Raw genomic sequence first — 11,816 nt, 5'->3', positions numbered from 1 at the left:
CCTTCGATCCTTGTAACTGATGGGACATAGTAGTCTAATCCTTAAATCAGTATCAAGAAGCCAGGGATGTTCCCAGATCATAGTAGATTTATCATTACCAATTCTTCTCCTTGTACCACTGGTAATTAACTCATGGGCTGCCATAATACTTCTCCAACAAAAACTGGGGTCGTTTCCTATACTTGCATTAACAAAAGAGGTCTTAGGAAAATACCGTGCTTTATAAACCCGAGCAGCTAGAGATTTAGGTTGTGTGAAGAAGCGCCATGCCTGTTTCCCTAGCATTGCCAGATTGAAAGCCTTAAGATCTTTGAAACACAGGCCACTAGCTGTCTTGGGTTTACACAAACAATCCCAAGCCATCCAATGCATACCATCCCCACTGGCCCCACCGTTATTCCAATAATACCTGTTCATTATTCTTTGTAAGGTCAAATAGATAGAGTCAGTTAACAAAAAAACACTCATAGAAAATTTAGGCATTGCCTGGCCACCGTTTTCAAGAGAATATTTTTGCCCGCCTGTGACAATAACTTCTTATTCCAAGACCCTATCATTTGCTTTATCTTCTCCTCAATTTAAGAAAACACATTTTCTTATTTCTTCCAATAAAAGAAGGGAGGCCTAAATATTTTCCAAAATCACACGCCTCAGCAACTCCCAAAGCCACAACCACTGCCCCTCTGTCCTCAACATTTGTATTTTTACTGAAACAAACACTGAACTTATGATAGTTAATAGATTGACCGGATAACAGCTCATATGAATCTAAACGCTGTTTAATCACCACTGCTTCCTGAGTACTTGCTTTAAAAAATAAAAGGCTATCATCTGCAAAAAATAAATGGGAAACCGCAGGGGCTCCCCTAGCCACTTTGCAGCCATGGATTAACCCATGTGTCTGCGCCCTCTGTAACAATAATGACAACCCCTCAGCAAATATAATAAATAGGTATGGGGAGAGAGGATCTACTTGCCTAAATCCCCTAGTTGGCGTCACCACCCCTCCTATCGAACCATTAACCAGAACATTATAAGAGACAGTAAATACACACAAAATTATCAAATCAATCCATCTGTTAGCAAAACTAAGAGCCCTCATCATACCTCTCAGGAATGATCACTCCATCTTATCTTATGCCTTACCACACTGCTTCCTATGCAAGAAATGGCCGATCTCAACAGCAATAAGAATATTACAAAAGAAGGGTAGCGGATGCTTTAAAAAATAATAATAAATTAATAGTATTCGCTACCCTTCTATTTAAAAAAGGGTAGAAGATGCTTTAAAAAAAATATCCGCTACCCTTCTTTATTAAAAAGGGTTGCGGATGCTCAACTTTCCGCTACTCTTGTAAAAGGGTAGCGGAAAGATCACAGCTTTCAGCGTCCCCCACATCAGCTACCCTTGTACAAGGGTAGCGGATGTGCTAGTGCAACACGGTTTAGGAACCTCAGTTCTCAACATTTTCTAGTGTTCTAGTGGAAATAATTAATTAATTACTTTTACAAATAATTTACAATTAAAAATTCATTTTGCATCCATCGAGTTCAATCAAGCTCATTTAATGAGATTATAACATCAGAGAGAGAGAGAGAAAAGGTACAATTAACACCGAACTCGAATAAGCTCCAAATTGAACCTAGAAAAAAGTGCAATTAGCATTTTTGTAGGTTAACAACAAATTTATGCTGATTAGGATGCCATGTATATTTTTTATTTTTATTGTATTATTTTTATTATCCTACTAAGCATTTGACAAAAAAAAAAAAAAAAAAAAGAAGAATGTAGCTTATAGAATATACCCACCGGAAATAGAAGAATCTTATAATATACTCTGCCAGGAATGTTGTTGATAGTTCAGATTCTTTAGAAACCCATGCTGAAGAGCAAGCTGAATGTGGTCCAAAATTGAAGAAAAGGAAAAAAGGGTGTGAGGGAGTAAGGGAGTGAGGCCGAAGAGGATTTACCAGCAACCTCCTAATCAGGATAAACTTGTTGTTAACCTGCTAAAATGTCAATTGCACTTTTTTTAAGATTTATAGATCAATTTCAATGGCAATTTTTTAAAAATTTATAGATCAATTTGAAGCTTATTCGAGTTCAATGGCCTTGTACTTTTTCCCCAAAAAATTTTTAAAAACCCAATTAAGATAAAAAGTATTTTTATGATTTATTTATATAATGTAGCAAACTTTTTTGTTAAAATCCAAATTATTCTCGAAATCACCTAAATGAATAGCACATGATCATAACCATAAAGAACAGTGTTTCAGTCTCATATGTAATATTTTTTACTTTCGAGTGTCTTAAAATGGTCCTACAGATTGACTTCATACATCAATTCTCAGGCCCACCAATAAAGTCACATTTGAAAGACATACGAGGAAGGTTCAATTCATTGTTCATTTTTGCAAGCATATTTGCAGGCAAGGCAAGAGTGTCGGAGTGAACAAGCGGTATTAATTTCCATTCATAATTTCACAGCACTTTTATGTACATGGATTACAAGAATGTACCAACGTCCAACCTCAATCCATATATATGATGAAAAGATGGAATTAGTTGATATTGAACTTGTTCAGGTCGGTCAAAATGGAGTCCGCCGCGACGCTGTAAACCGTCACCTGCTTACCCGATGTCTTTACATATTGGTCCTCAACCCCGACGGTTCCAAGCTTTTCCATACACCATCTGACGCCGTCGATGGAGGTCATAAGCGATAAGCTAGCGTCTTCGCTGGCGCCCATCTCGGACAACGCCGCGGGGTGTTTAAGGATGTTGGCGGCCATCCTGAGTTGCAAGGCCGTGCTGTCCAAGAGCCTTGCGCACTCGGCATACGCCGTCTTCACGGCAGGACTCCTCGCGACCTTGTTCGCCGCGTACTTGCGCATCCCCTCCGCGTTGGCCAATCCCGACTCGGCGATTGCGGCGGCCATCGACTCTTGAGATGATGCCGACGCGACTAGGGGCTCTTTCGAGAGGTGGTTGATGCAGAACTCGTGGTCGAAGGTATTGTTGCAGGCTCTTTGGATGAGGGTGAGGTTTAAAGGAGAGGCTGTGGATGGTGAAACCATCGAGAGGAAACATAAAAGAGTGCCAATATTCATAAGGGAAACCATAACATTATTTGTTAAAGAACCCATGTTATTGGGGAATAGATTGATTGGCAAGAAAGGGTACAAATATATTATTAAAGAGTGTGCCCTTCCAAGCTAGATAATGTTTCCTCGACGTTGGCTTGACGAAAATGGAGTTGAGCAATGCATTATATAGATGGTCTTGGAGGGTATTGGGATAGAGATTACAACAACAATTTATGATTGGACGATTATTTAGGGATTATGTGTCATTCCCCGCTTAAATAGCAATACAATCTGATATGATCGTTAAATGGTTAATGCCAATGGCTAATATAAGGTTGAGGATTACTTGAGCTTGCTTGCCTTTAAACACATTTCTTTTACGGTTCTAATTGTTTTGTATGATTATGAAACTTGAAAAGTTAGTATATAAAATAATGTACTTTCAATACTCAAATAATGTTTATGTTTTCATGATATGATTTTTTTAGGTGTACACAGGGTTTCTACCGTCGAACAAAGTGACTAATCTCCTTGTTGAATTGTAGGCATATCTTTTGGGTGGGCAGCTGGCCTGGAGATTTAAGATTGCTCCATACTCAAACTCAAGGATCGAACCTTTGCCCGCACAGACTTAGCTCAATGATTCAAGTTGACAGTATTTGGGAGAAGGATCGAATCCTTGATATGATGCACGTACGTCAATCTATAGCTATCAATCACTCTTATCCGAATCCTAAATAAGCTAAGCAACAAGTTTAGGGTTTATATTTTCTAATCCTAAGAAGCCAAGACATTAACGCGGTTAAATTTATTAATTTTTTGGGTTAAATATCAGTTAACCTATAAGTACTTTATAGAGTTAATACATGCTTTGGTCCCTCAACTATACACATTTACTTAATTTTATGCTTCACTTTAAAAGTTACCTATTTTGGTCATTTGACTATTGATTTTGTACCTAATTTGGTTCCCCCGTTAGAAAATCATTAAGTGACCTTGACTTTAAAAGTTACCTATTTTGGTCCTTTGACTATTGATTTTGTACCCAATTTGGTCCCAGTTACGAAAATCATTAAGTGTCTATTAAATTCAAGGATAATTTTGAATTATTTCAAGCATATTACTTCAATAGTCGAGGGACTAATTTAGATAGTAACTCTTTTGAGAATTTGTTTTATGTCAATATTTTTCCTTATTAATTTTTGAACTACATTTAAAGAATCACAATATGATCAAGTACTAATTGTGTGTCTATTTGACACTTTCTTTTTCATTTCTAAGATTTTTACTTTTCACTTAGATGAAGATGAAAATGTGTTGTTTCTTCAAAATTATAGTCCATTATTCACAAGTTTTAATAGGATAGCATTCTCAAGTTTTAATATCAAGCTTTGAAGTTATAACTTAGTGTGTTCCATTTGACCAATTAACATACATTTATTGAACAATTTTAAGCCATACAATATAAAATATACACAAAAATACCACAATATGATCAAGTACTAATTGTGTGTCTATTTGACACTTTCTTTTTCATTTCTAAGATTTTTACTTTTCACTTAGATGAAGATGAAAATATGTGTTGTTTCTTCAAAATTATAGTCCATTATTCACAAGTTTTAATAGGATACCATTCTCAAGTTTTAATATCAAGCTTTGAAGTTATAGCTTAGTGTGTTCCATTTGACCAATTAACATACATTTATTGAACAATTTTAAGCCATACAATATAAAATATACACAAAAATACAATACGATGGTTTTCGATAGTTGATAGTCTAGTTTGAAACAACACATATTTTCATGTAAGTGAAAATTTTGAAAATAAAGAGAGTATAAAATAGACACACAGTTAGTGTTTGATCTTGGTGTAACTCTTTTGTTTTTTTTTTTTTGCATTTCAAAAATTAAAAAGGAAAAAATTTCATATAAAAAAATTACAAAAGAGTTAATTTTTAAATTGGTTCCTCGACTATTGAAATAATGTAGAAAATAATCCCTAAACAATTAAAATTATCATTTTACCCTCAAATTTAATTGTCATTTAATATTTTCCTAACGGGGGATCGAATTGCGTACAAAATCAATAGTCAAATGACCAAAATATGTAACTTTTAAACTCAAGGACAAAATTAAGTAAATGTGCATAGTTAAGGGACCAAATCAGGTATTAACGTACTCTAAAACTAATTAATAATAATTAGAGCAAATACCAATTTTAGTCCCATGAGTATTAGCAAAATGACAGTTTTGAACCACATGTTTAATTCCTACCAATTTTCGTCCACAACTATTATTTTAGTGTAAAAAATCATCACGCTGGTAACCCCTCCGTTTAAGACATCCGAAATCTAAAAATTTTTAAAGGTATTTTCGTCATTTTCAACTTAAGATCTCAATTTGAACATGAATTAATGGATTTAAGCCCTAAGATCGGTCCCAATTCGCAGTTCGCCTCCTCATCCTACTTTAATTTGAGGAGGATAATTGTAAATTGGGATCGATCTTAGGGCTTCAGTCCCATTATTCATGTTAAAATTGAGATCTTAATTTGAAAAGGATGAAAATACCCTTATTAATTTCATATTTCGGCATGTCTTAGGTAGAGAGGTGACCGGCGTGATGAATTTTGGTACTAAAACAATAATCGTGGATGAAAATTGATAGGAATTAAACATGTGCACTAAAACTGTCAGCATCATCATCATCAAAACAAAACGATATACAAAATAAAATTAAAATTTAAAAAAAAAAAAAAAAAAGACAAAAAGAAGCTACGGGCTCCCCTTTGTAAATGATGTTGGATCATTTTGATCTCACATTGAAAATGTTTGGAAAAGGAGCTCTTGAGCTCCTCTATATAAGAGGAGCAATGCTATTTTTTGAGTACTATTGACACGTCAAATTTTGTTGTGAAATCGTGTCCACCTAGCAAGGTAGACACGGTTCTAAAATTGCTCATAATTATATATATAGTTCAAAAATTATGAATATATAGTTCTAAAATTATGAACATAGTGTTGTGAACATAATTATGAACATATAGTTATGTAATTATGAATATAGAGACTCAATAATTGTGAATATGAAGTTTAAAAATTATGAATATATAGCTTTATAATTATGAACATATAGTGTAAGCGTACAAATGATACACATAACAAATCCTTGATATAAATTGGCTAATTTAATTATTAAAGGGTTAGAATTATTTAAGGTGAAATACTTTATGTTATATGCTTGGACCATCTCATATTTATGCTGCTCCACAGGTTTGAAATATTGAGCTATTATTATTTAACATGGAATTAATTATTATGGTCATGGTATATTTCAAGTGAGCAGCGCCTGGAGCAAAATACATGATTATATGGTTTATTATGGCACTCAATGGGTTTATGGAATCAAAGCTATAATTAAGGAGTTTATATTATTTTTGAGTGGCTTTGGTAATTCTCAAGTGAGTGGATGGCGACTTCAAATCAAATGTGTATGGTTGTGGTTTATCGAAATGAAAGGGATGCTAATATTAAGGATCAAGGTGATGGGTTAAAACAACTATAAAAGGAAGCCTCTCTAAAGAGGAAAGTTGTTATTTTTGTGAACTGCTATATTGAGTGAAATCTACACAAGTACTATTTAAATTAATCAGCTAAATTATATTATTATTATTGTAGTTCAATTCTGGTCTGGACAGACAGTACCTAGTACAGCTGAAGTTTCGCTTGAAGATTGCTATGGCATGCACGGTGCAGTCCTGAATAGGTGTTAGGAAGGGTTGTAGTGGTAAAGGCTGAGGCCGTTTGTACTTACCTCTTGTAATTCTCCTTGGTGAACATCTATAGTGGATTGGGCAGACGTGAGTTGCCCCGCAGACATAGGAAAAGAGCTCCAAACTGCGTGATCAATCTCTGAGTACTTGTTTTATTTTTATGCTTTTATATTTTGTTATTTATGTTCATTAAATAACCTAATTAATTGATAATGTAATATCTCTTCTAAAAACAAGTAGAACATTAAAGGTGTAATTGAATTCAAGATTCACGGCACATTTTCATATAGTTTAGTAATTATGAACATAGAGTTTTGAAATTGTGAATATAGAGTTCAATAATTATGAATATGAAGTTCAAATATTCTGAATATTTAGCTTTATAATTATGAACATATAGTTCAGTAATTATGAACATAGAACAGTGTCCACCTTGAAAAGTGGACACGGTTTCATAGCATAACTATTCGATTCACCGTGTTACATGTAGTATCTGATCATATAGACTTTCTCAACCTATTGAAGCTCAACGTTTCAAAAGGCTCTTATTTAAGAAACCTTATTTTAATGGCTTCTTATTTTAGTTTTTTTTTTTTTTTTAATTTATTAGGGTGTTTGGCTAAGATTAACCCAAAATGTATATGTGTTGTTTTAGTTTTTAGCAGTTTGGAGCAAATTGCTAAGTTATTAAACAATATTTTTGATGTTTTGATTAAATATAAAATGTTAAACAAGCGAATTTTTTAAAATTTTGGAGAATTCTCCAAATAATCAAATTACAATAACAACAACAATAACAACAACAATAACAACAACAACAACAACAACAATAATGATAATAATATTATAATAATAATAATAATAATAATAATAATAATAATAATAATAATAATAATAATAATAATAATAATAATAATCCAAACAAAACTATATACAAAATAAAATTAAAATTTTAGAAAAAGAAAAGAAAAAGAAAAAAAAAAGAGGGGTAGTCCTTTTGTAAATAATGTGAGATCATTTTGATCACACATTGAAAATGTTTGAAAAGAGAGAGCTTATCTATATAAGAGGAGTAAAACTCCTCTTATAAACATAATTACTTGCACATCAATGTGGGCAAGTATTGAGAACTCAAAAGGTTCTTATTTAAGAAGCTTTAGTGTTTTTTCTTATTTTAGTTTTTATTAATTTATTATTTGTTTATTTATTTGTTTATTTATTTATTATTAGTGAAGGTTTGGATAGATTAACCCAAAATGTATGTGTTGTTTTAGTTTTTAGCAGTTTGGAGCAAATTGCTAAGTTATTAAATAATATTTTGGTTTTTTGATTAAATATGAAATATTAAACAAACGAATTTCTTAAAATTTTGGTGAATTTGCCAAATAATCAAATTACAACAACAACAACAACAACAACAACAACAACAATAATAATAATAATAATAATAATAATAATAATAATAATAATAATAATAATAATAATAATAATCCCAACAAAACTGTATACAAAATAAAATTAATTTTTTTTAAAAAAAATATGAAGAAGACAAAAGGGAGTCACAGAGTCTCTTTGTAAATGATGTGGATAATTTTGATCTTAAATTGAAAATGTTTGGAAAGAGGAGCAATGCTCCTCTTACAAACATAATTGCTTGCCCATCAATGTGGGCAAGTAACCTGGAGGGTGTGGTTGAGTGTAAGGGAGTCATCCATTGTTGGTCCCGATAGGGTGGTAAAAAGTCTAGAGGGGGGGTGAATAGACTTTTAAAACTTTTTTCACAATTAATAACACTTTGTTAATTTCAACTCTAAGTAACAAGATATGAAACTTATATGCGCAGCGGAATAATTTATACAACCAAGTGTTACGTAAAATCAAAGAGATATATCACATGCAATATTATGGATAAGCTTGCAAAGGCTCAAATAATAAGTATTCTAATTTATGCCCACATGCAAACGTGAAATCTACTAGACCCAGATGAATAAATTCGTACAGTATATAAAATGGGTCTGTCAAATATTCAACATGCAAGATAACAAATGAATATTTAAAGAGATGGTGCACTCAATATGTGTGTGATATCACGTGTGAATCAATGAGTGAATCGAAATGAAATTGTGTCTGCATGCACTTGTAAAGTCACATAACCCAATCAATAAGATAAATGAATAAGACGAATAGTAAATGTGTTAGTATGCATGCAATAATAAATAAAAGCAGTAAGTAAATGAGAGAGGCAATTTATAGTGGTTCAGAGGTGGTGTAATCCTCCTAGTCCACTCTTCTCCTTTCACTCCAAGGAGGAAATTCACTATCTCGTTCACCCAGATACAAATTGTGAATCAAGTGCACACAGGCACTTCCCGAGTGTTTTGCACACAGCTACACTCAATCCCGAGTATTTCGCACAAAGCTATACTCCCGAGTATCTCGCACAAAGCTATACTCCTACACCAACTAAGTGTTTTGCACCCAGCTACACTTAGCACCACCGAGTGTTTCGCACAAAGCTACACTCACGAGTGTCTCGCACAAAGCTACACTCAATAGGGTAGTGTCTTGCACAAAGCTACACTCAACCCGCTTTCTACACATAGTAGAGGTAAGATTTAGAGAAAACAAATTTCTCTTCTAATGACTTGAAGAATCTCTCGTGTAAGCTCAGACTAGATATTTTCAAATTTTGCTTTTCTTTGTATTGCCTTACCTTCTCTTTTCCGTGTATTGCACTCTCTAGTCTCTGCTTCATGTCTTCAAGTCTTCTGGTATATATAGCTGAAGAAGCTATATTACCGTTGTAGCTTCAGTTGATCTTGATCGTTCATCTTGATTAGCTACACATTATTGCCAACTTGCATTGCGGTGAATTAATGCAAGAGATGGGCTTCTTACAATGAGTTTGAAATTCCTCACCTGACAAATCTTCCAAAGTCGTATATGTCGGCTCATCAGCTGAATCTTCTCCGATAAATAATTACCTTATCTTGACGGATTCAAAATGATGAAATCTTCCAAAAGATTTCCTACTGATTCTTGCTTGAGTAAAACTTATATCTTGGTTCATTTTCCTCTTCTGAAATGATATGAGATATGTAGCAAGAGATTTAAATGAGAAAGAAGATGTGTAGAAGAATTCACGTGCATCTTCCTTATCATATCCACGCCTCCAAACTTGTAGTCAACTTAGCCTTACATGTGTCCACATTGTAGCATGCACTCAACAAGTGTCATCTTTAAAAGATATGATTCCAATGAAATTCGAACACAAGCCCAACAACATATATCTCTTATGCTTTTGCCATTACACCATATTAACTCATTGATTAATTATTTTGGATTTAATCTTTATTCCCAGAATGGCTTTAGTAGCATTTTAGATTAATTCATAAATTAATCCGAGTCTACTCCTTGGTCGTCCCCTATCAGCTCCTTCGTCGTCCCCTTCTTTATCTCTTACTCAAAAATTTAGAGATTGAGTATCAAACCCATGACCTCTGACTTTAGTCACCTTGTTCCTTATCCACTTCACCGCTTAATCCTTTGGTGTTTTCTAAGGTAAATGATTCTCAAATAGTAACATTCTGGATAAGTATATTTTGCTAAGAATTCGTAGACTTTATGGCTTGACTTGGGACTTAGACTAATAGACAACTTAGACTCAAAATAAAATAGGGGGTTTTTAAAAATACAAATTTGGCTCATCAAAACTATTACATTTTATTCCTAACAAATTCCCCCTTTTTGATGATGCCAAAACCTATACCCGAACATTTTGGCTTAGTCCGGTCAAAAACAATAATCTTTTATTTTTCTTTCTTTTATTTTATTTTGACTAGCCAATTTGACGAGTTTAACAAAGTTTGGACCTAAGGACTTTTTACTTTTAGACACATAACAATGTTGCAATTTATTGAGGATTACTTTTAATTTCTTTTGTCAACTTGTTTCTTGTTTTCTTTCCTCAAATTGCATTTTACAAATCTAAACATGTGTCTAAAAATTAAAAAGCATAAAGCTAAATAAAATATGACTAGATAATAGATAGATTAATTGCATCAAATCCAAACAAGCCATATTACAACCTTAGCAAAATGTACTGAAAAGTTAAGCATTTTACGGTCCAATCATGCTATTTACTCTAGCTCTTAGCTTAATGAAATTACCTTTGCAATTAGCATGATAATATAATTGCTTCACTTGTCCTTTAAGATAGCATGAAAAAGCTCCACGTACATCTCCCTTGCTTGATGGAAAGACATTTCTAGTGTACCACTTGGCACATTCGAAAATGTTTCTTCCTTCTTTTAGTTCGTCCACATCCGGTACGAGTGCGGCAAATTATGCAATGATATCTTCATTTGGCGAACTTCCTTCCCCCTGAAGGTATGCACGACCCGAACTGCTCGAGCCTTGTCCACCATGTCCAAATCCACCACCAAAATGAGAGCCACCAAAATGAGAGTGTTGTTCTCTTTCCCCCTTTTTGGTGTCATCAAAAATCGCCTTGACCACATCCGTGCCCTTCTTGGATAAGGTTACAATTTCCTTGACCACCGAGTCGGTACGCAAAGCCGTGCTAGCCATTCCTTGGAGAAAATCCTTAATTATGGATAACTCCTTCTTGATCATACGAATATCATCTCCATGTGTGTCAATCTTTTCAATTGAGTTGCGTAGATCCTCAACTTCCACACACACTTTGAAAAACAGCTTCTCATGCCTAATTTTGTGTATCATATTGTCGGCATGGTGAGACTTTTCAAGATTGACTTGAGCACTTCTTTCCTCCTCAAGGGCTATAGTTAACCTGTCAACAAAAGAATTCAAAAACTCAACAATTGTTGGGTTAGATTTTTCAACATGTGCTCCAATGGCCTCCTTTTAGTTCCTTCAAGGCTTTGATCACCTCAACATTAGAACCTTTTGCTTGGTCAATTTCCTCATTTTCATT

The sequence above is a fragment of the Ipomoea nil genome, unplaced genomic scaffold (assembly GCF_001879475.1).
Source record: "Ipomoea nil cultivar Tokyo-kokei standard unplaced genomic scaffold, Asagao_1.1 scaffold2030, whole genome shotgun sequence".
NCBI classification, from domain to species: domain Eukaryota; kingdom Viridiplantae; phylum Streptophyta; class Magnoliopsida; order Solanales; family Convolvulaceae; genus Ipomoea; species Ipomoea nil.
Note: the sequence above shows the minus strand (reverse complement) of the source record.